We start from the raw sequence: 8,507 nt of genomic DNA, 5'->3' as shown, positions 1-8,507 counted from the left end.
AAAGAATCTCATCTTGAGCTCTGCCACAGTCCTTACTTCAAATGTGGCACGCAATCGGTCCAGTATCTGTTCCACTGTTTTTTTCTCTGTTCTGGGCCAGGATTTCACTTCTCTTAATGCTGCGCCCTCTAGTTGTCCTATCAATATCTCAACCCTCTGGTCTGTTGAGACAGGATACAAACGGAACATGGACAGCATCTTCTCTTTGAATTCCCTCAGGGAATGAACTTCGCCTTTGTAGCGAGGAAGCCATGGTGCTCCAAAGTAATAGGGCATAGTGAGTGGCATCACTTGCGCTGTTGGAGGTGACCCACTGGGGCTTGGAGAGCCGTTATCTCCGTCGTCAGACATTTTCTGCAATAAGTCCTACAGTAACCCCTAGCAACGGGTGTTCAATTTCAGGCTATGCACTAAGCCTCTTTTCCGGATATCTTTTCCGGTATCTCTACACTGTTAACTGCCACTTTTTACTTTAAATCTCATTTACTGGCCTATTCAGGCACTCACCAGCTTTCTCTTAGCTGCTCCGCTGTTTTCGCGGGTTCTGTTGCGCAGCTCCTTGCCACTTCCAATATGGCGGCGACTTGGCGGGAAACTTTTATTCCGGCTGTAGCGAAATGTCTGTAACTCTGCTCCGGCTGCGATAATCTGGCTCCGGCTGTGGCGCATCAGCGCTGACTTAGTTCATAAGGCACAGAGGCCATAGATATCCTGTTCGTGACGCCAAAATTATATGTGGTGGCCCGTGGGTGGCGGGGAATGCAGGAACCCAAAATGGTGGATACTGGGCTCTCTGTCTTGTGTCACGGTGGTATTTTGCCTTGCAGGCCTTCCCACCTCCCAGGGACACACACACACAGTGATGAGGGGGTTGCACAAGATGATGATGATGACTGTTGTTTCCCCCGGGGCACTCCCTTGGTGGCTGACTCCTGTCTGGTGTTATTTGGGGTGCCCTTGGTGTAGAGTGCAAAAAGAAGACAGGAGACGGTGTTGGCAGTTAATCAGGAGAGCTTGCAGCACACTTTTACTTTTCAAGATGGAGATTGTACAATACAAATATGTCATCCAAATTCAGCTCAATCAGTGTAGCCCAATACTAAATGCAGGAGTGCTATTATCTCTCTACTCACAGTCTCTCTTTCTGGACTCTTCTGGCTCCTTGAGCTGTTATTCCAATGAATCTCTTTAGGCCTGTCTTTCTCTGTAATCCGAAAATAGCTGAACTCAGGAGCACCTTCACTGTGCTTCCTGCTGCATCCACTCCTCGCTCACCACTCCCCTGACTCACTCTAACCACTCCCTAATTAACTCCTCCCAGCTTCTGTTACATTATAGAAAACCACTCCGCATAGGCTGAAACACAATGTCATAACATTTCTGAACCTGTAGATGGCAGCATAACACAACACATGAAGACAAACATAGTTTTCATAGTAGTGCTCCTGTGGGACACTACAACTACATTGTTGCATATTTATATCGATACCATGTCCCATATTTTGCTATGTCTTTGTTTACATGTATGTATATCTGTAAGCAGGGGCGTTACTAGGAAAGACTGGGCCCCATAGCAAACTTTTGACTGGGGCCCCCCTCCCCTGGGTGTCACACAACCCCCCCTTGTAGATAGTGCCTTTTTTACAGCCCCCCTGTAGATAATGCCATACAGCCCCCCTGTAGATAACGCCATACAGGCCCCTCTGTAGATAACGCCATACAGCCCCCTCTGTAGATAACGCCATACAGCCCCCTCTGTAGATAACGCCATACAGCCCCCTCTGTAGATAACGTCATACAGCCCCCTCTGTAGATAACGCCATACAGCCCCCCTTTAGATAACACCATACAGCCCCCTCTGTAGATAACTCCATACAGCCCCCTCTGTAGATAGCACCATACAGCCCCATCTGTAGATAACGCCATACAGCCCCCACTGTAGAGAATGCCATACAGCCCCCCCTGTAGAGAACACCATACAGACGCCCTGTAGATAACGCCATACAGAGTCCCCCCTTACATAACGCCATACAGCCCCCTTTGTAGATATCTACAGAGGGGGCTGTATGGCGTTATCTACAAAGGGGGCTGTATGGCGTTATCTACAGGGGGGACTCTGTATGGCGTTCTCTACAGTGGGGGCTGTATGGCGTTCTCTACAGTGGGGGCTGTATGGCGTTATCTACAGAGGGGGCTGTATGGTGTTATCTACAGAGGGGACTGTATGGCGTTATCTACAGGGGGGGCACTGTATGGCGTTCTCTACAGTGGGGGCTGTATGGCGTTATTTACAGAGGGGTCTGTATGGCGCTATCTACAGAGGGGGCTGTATGGCGTTATCTACAGGGGGCTTTATGGCGTTATCTACAGAGGGGGCTGTATGGCATTCTCTACAGTGGGGGCTGTATGGCGTTATCTACAGAGGGGGCTGTATGGTGTTCTCTACAGTGGGGGCTGTATGGCGTTATCAAAAGAAGGGGGCTGTATGGTGCTAACGCTATACAGCCCCCCCTGTAGGGAACGCCATACAGCCCGCCCTGTAGGTAACGCCATACAGCCCCCCTGTAGGTAACGCCATACAGCCCCCCCCCTGTAGGTAACGATATACAGCCCCCCCATGTAGGAAATGCTATACAGCCCCCCCTGTAGGTAACGCCATGCAGCCCCAAACCCCCCAAAAAATCCGAACTACAGTGTGTCCTACAAAAGACATGTATCCCCTATCCACAGGATAGGGGATACATGTGTGATCGCTGGCAGCAATAGGGAGAACGAAAGTCCCCCGAAGTTCTCCATGACTAACCTCTGACTTCCGGCATCTGCCCAGCTCAATAAAAATGAAAGGAGCGCTGGTCACGCATGCGCACAAGCGCGACCGGCGCTCCATTCATTTCTACGGAGCTGCCGACACAGACCCCGGAAGTCCGAGGTTTGTGATGGAGAACTTCAGGGGACTTTCAGTCCCCCGTGTTCCCTATCAATGCCAGCGATCACACATGTGTCCCCTATCCTGTGGATAGGGGATACATGTCTTTTGTTTAATGGCAGAGCGGGGAGATACCTCCCTTCTCTGCCGTAGTGTTCAGTGCTAGCGGAGCCTCCGGCCATAGTTACGCCACTGTCTGCAAGATGAATCTCTAACTGAATCATGATAAAGTTTTATTTTTTACACTGTTGATAAAATTCAATAAAAAGATTTAACCCCTTAGTGACCACCAATACGCCTTTTTACGTCGGTCACTAAGGGGCCTTAGGCTAGGCTGACGCCTTTTCACGTCAGCCTAGTCTAAGTCCTGCACGGGTCTCCCGTGCAGGCAGGAGCCGGGGCACTGCTGTCTGATGACAGCTGAGCTCCTGCTCCAACGCCCGCGATCGAAGTTTACTTCGATCGCGGCCATTTAACCCGTTAAATGCCGCCGTCAATAGCGACCGCGGCATTTAACTTTGTTTACAGAGGGAGTGCGCTCCCTCTGTCACCCATCGGCGGCCCGCGAATGCGTAGGATCTGGATAGTTTGTTATCTATTGGCAAGGGTGTAGCGAAATACTATACAATAAGCAGGGAAGGTGGTTCTGGAGTGTTAGAGAAACCTCATTCACTCTGGTACACCTCTCCTGTCGCCAATCACTTGCTTTTGCCTGGTTCTGGAAATAGTGGCTGGTTGAGCCATACTTTTTATCAATTTAATAATAAACAATATTTTTAATCGTTCTTTCAGGCGGTGAATCGAATTTAACATTATTGAATGACACTTGGTATCAAATATACAGTGAATCATTTATTTCATCTTTGTTCCACAGCAGAATTTTTACATTGGGTAGTTAGAACCATGTGGAATGTAGTGGCCTAGCGTATCTCTCATGATCAGCTGTCTGAGTGCAGGTCAGCACAACCAGTACAGTTCATCACGGTCCCTATTGCTCGGACCACAATAAATGAATGGCAGCACACTCCATGTGCAGCCACAGTGAAAGTAGCGATGGCAAGTGCCTATCTCCGGCAGATATTCTGCCACAATTGAGTATAAAGTAGATAAGGACTAGTAAATCAATGTGCGGAGTAAGTATTAGAGCTGTAACATTGCTGTTATACTCAATTGTGGCAGAATATCTGCCGGAGACAGGCACTTGCTATCACTACTTTCGTTGTGGCTGCACCCAGAGTGTGCTGCCATTCATTTATTGTGGTCTGAGCAATAGGGACCGTGCTGAGCTGTACTGGTTGTGCTGACCTGAACTCAGAAAGCTGATCATGGTTTACCTACTGCCACTCTCCATGCAAAATGGACTACACGCAGCGTTGCATACGATCACGCCGTGTCTGTCATCTCAATGGGTTCCTCCACCGCTGGGCTTTATTTAGATCCTGATGAAGGAACCTTCAAGCATGGAGTTTAATACTTTATTACTTTATCCCTGTTGGGTTTTAAGGGTATATCCACAGCCCTTTATGAGGGATGCGCTAGTTTGTCATTCTAGGCAGCTATTACTAACAATAACAGATGTTACATAACATCTCTTTTTTAACTTTAGGTGGGTGACAGCTGGTATTTGAGGTCAGGCTCACCTATCCAAGATATTGGCAACTTGCCCCACAATGGTTTAAGGCTTCCAATAAAATATATATACGGAGCACGTTTATCATAAGAGATTTATTTGTCTCCAGTGCCAAGTGAGGGGTCATTGGCACTGAATATTTGTCTACTAACATTGTTCTTTTAAATCAAATTATTCCACTTCATCACACTACTTTCCCATCATCTCTTCCCTGCTACTATATATATATATATATATATATATATATATAAGGTTAAAAAAAGATACAAGTCCAACCAATAATCCTGCCGTATTAATCCAGAGGAAGGCAAAAACCTCCATGACGTGGATGGCAATTGCCTCATTAGGGGAAAATTCCTCCCCGACTCAAACTATGGCAGTCAGAATAAATCCCTGGATCAACGTCCCATCTCTTTAGCACTAATAACTTGTATAATTATATTTTTAAAGAAAGGCATCAAGGCCATTCTTGAACATGTTCAAAAAATCAACCATCACAACACCATGATGCAGAGAGATCTTTAGTCTCACAGTAAAGAATCCCTGTATGTGAGGATGGTGAAACCTTTATTCCTATAGACGTAGAGGATGTCCTCCTTGTTACAGGCCTAGGTGTAAAAACATCATTAGAAAGATCTCTGTATTGTCCAATTATTTATATGTACATTGTAATTAGATCGTCCCTGAATGGTCTTTTATCTAAACTGAATAGCCCCAAGTTTAATAACCTTACTTGGTACTGCAATCCACCTATTCCCTTACTTAACTTGGTCGCCAATCTTTGCACCAGTTCTAGTTCAGCCATGTTTTTCTTATACACAGGTGCCCAAAATTGTACACAATATTCCATGTGTGGTCTGACTAGTGATTTGTATAGGGGCAAAACCATGTTCTTCTCATGAGCATCTATGCCTATTTTGATGCATCCCATGATTTTATTTGCCTTGGCAGCAGCTGCCAGGCACTGGTTGCTAAAGTGAAGTTTACAGTCCAATAATATAGTTGCAATAATTGCACAGGAGCCTGGCCAGAAGAGGCCGATGCATTGGCTAGAAAACTGCACGGAAACGTTGGGATGTATTTTCTTTATAGAGGTTTATGGCCTGGGCTTGTCTTATTTAGGCGGTACAGTGTGGGAATTATTTATTAAGGGGGCACAGTGTTGTTATTTTAAATATTCAGTGGGCATAGCGTAAGCATTTTTATTATGCAGGGTGCACAGTGTGGGCAGTTCTTTTATTCAGGTGGCACAGTGTGGGCATCTTTTTATTCAGGGACACAGTGTGGGCATTTTTATTTAGAGGCACAGTGGGGCCATTTTTTTGTTCAGGAGTCCCATTGTGGGCCATTGTTTTATTCAGGGGCATAGTGTGTGGCAGTATTATATTCAAGGCCACAGTATGAAGCACTGTATTCAGGGGGAACAATGTGTGATGGTATTATATTCGAGGGCCACAGTGTGTAGCACTAATATATTTAGGGGCCTCACTATGTAGCACTATAATATTAGGGAAATACTGCAATAGCGAAGAGCCATAGACATCTGGGTGGCAAACTCTGCAGAGACGAGTCATGGCTTAGAGAAGTCATGATGATGGTCTGGACCAGATGGAGATGAAAAAGAAGGAGAATGACTTCAATCAGAGGAGACGTGAACTGTGAGTGACTGAGCGTCATTGTTTATTTTGCCTTTGAATGCATCTGATCAGTGCTGTAGTCACTTGTATAGCCTTCTGCGTGATGATGGGTGGTAGCATTTTTGTTTGTGAAACAACTCTTAGCATACCTTTACTATTGTTAAAGGAGTATTCCACCCTTTAGCATTTTTTACGCATCCACTGGATTGGTAAAAAAATGCTAGATCAGTGGGGGATCTGACCACTGGGCCCCCCACCGATCACCAGAATGTGGGTCCCAAGTCCACCCAGCTGCATGGGGGTGGCTGGGAGAATGAAGCTGAGGCTGGGCATCCAGTTGATAGGTGAAAAATGCTAAAGTCTGGAATACCCTTCTAAGGTCATACTGAGAGGTGTACTTTTGCGCAGTACAAACTTATATAGCAGGGTTAAACCAGATTTGATCTCTGTGCTGCTTGGTTCTAATGCTGTATTTATGTATAGTATGAGCTTTGGTGCTCTTTGATGTTCTGGTGCATTAGGCTTGAATTTGAAACTATATTTTACTTAAAACTTTTGTATTAGGTGAGTGGCAGAAAGCTGGGAGACTACGTAACATGGTGCACAACCTAACTAAATAGGCTGCACTGAATGGTATTAACTTTGCACATGAAGGTTCATAAGTAAAGAAGACAACACAGAAGCGGCTTAGAGACAACTCTGTGAATGTCCTTGAGTGGCCCAGCCAGACTCCTGACTTTAACCCAATCGAATATCTCTAGAGACCCGTGACAATGGCTATCAAGGGATGGTCCCCATCCACCTGACAGAGCTTGAGAGGATCTGCAGAGAAGAATGACAGAAAATCCCAAATCCAGGTGTGCAAATCTTGTGGCATCATACCCAAGAAGACTGGAGACTGTTATCGCTGCCAAAGGTGCTTCAACTAAGTACTTTATGTCAATGCAAAATTTTAGTTTTTAATTTTTAATAAATTAGCAAACATTTCTAACATTCTATTTTCACTTTGTCATTATGGGGTATTGAGTGCAGAATGATGGGGAAAACATGATTGATTTTTTTATTTTTAGCACAAGGCCTCAACATAACAAAATGTAAAAAAAGTGAAAGGGTCTAAAGACTTCCAAATGTGATGTACATGTCCAGGCATTCTGCCTCAGTATAAATAGAAGTCTCCAGATAATAGAAAATTCTGCATTTACTATAGCAGAGTGCCAGAATAAGTATACAGAAGCCATGTAGCAGTCTGTGCTAAAGAGGTATTGCCACCTCAGACATATATGGCCAATCTCCAGTTCCATGACCCTATCTTGCCTGGTGAGGTGGCCTCCGTATCCATGTACGGAATAAATGGAGAGGTGGCCATGCATGTGCGCGACTCTCTCCATTCAGTTCTATGGCAGTTACGAAAACAGCCCAACAAACGTGCTCGGCAGTTTTCGTAACCGGTATTGGAACTCTCACAGAAGTGAATAGAGACCCCCATTCTCCAGATAGGTGTGGGTCCCAGAGTTACAAAGCATTGGCATTCAGCACGTAAACACCATCAAAGATTACCTTTTAGAATTCTTTAGAAAAGTAGTCCCGACAAAACCTGTGTTTGTTTTAGCTTTAATATAAAAAAAACAACAGTATTTATACAAATATAACAAATGAAAAAGGAATGACATGGGAAAAAGCTTTAGAATTGTATTGATCCTGTGGGTACAATAACACATGGCAGATTTTGTTGCAGAAATTAATGAATCTGCTGCAGAAACAACCCCTTCCAGATAAACATAACAGATTTTAAGTCACAGCCACCCAAGGCTGCCGTCACATGTGGTGAAATTGCTTTGTATTTACAAGGCATAAACATATGCTGTGGAATACTACAATGTATGCCTATGGGAAAAATGTTCTACAATGTTCTAGTACTTGTGTTGCATAATATTTATACTGCACCCTAAAAGGGCTATTACACATTTTGATAATGCATACGATTCTGCTCATTTCAATTGACGTTGCGATTGTCTCAGCGTGTAAATATTCGTAGTTAACCACTTTTGCTAGTCAAACTCGTGAGTGCTATTAATCATCTGTAGGAGGCAAGAAGCGCTAGCTAAAAGCAATGGGCAAGGAGCACAAGATGTGAACTTAAAAGCAGAATTCATGGCTTTTGAGGCATACCTACAATCTGCTTTAGCCTTAAAAGCTATGAAAACCTTTACAGACAATTTTTTTTAAATGTAATTGGTGATTAAAACATTTTTCTAATTGACATTTATTAAAAATATAACTCGTTGATTAGCTTTTCTTAAAAAAAAAATTTGAG

The sequence above is a fragment of the Rhinoderma darwinii genome, chromosome 4, assembly GCF_050947455.1.
Source record: "Rhinoderma darwinii isolate aRhiDar2 chromosome 4, aRhiDar2.hap1, whole genome shotgun sequence".
Taxonomy (NCBI): Eukaryota; Metazoa; Chordata; class Amphibia; order Anura; family Rhinodermatidae; genus Rhinoderma; species Rhinoderma darwinii.
This window is presented reverse-complemented; position numbering follows the sequence as displayed.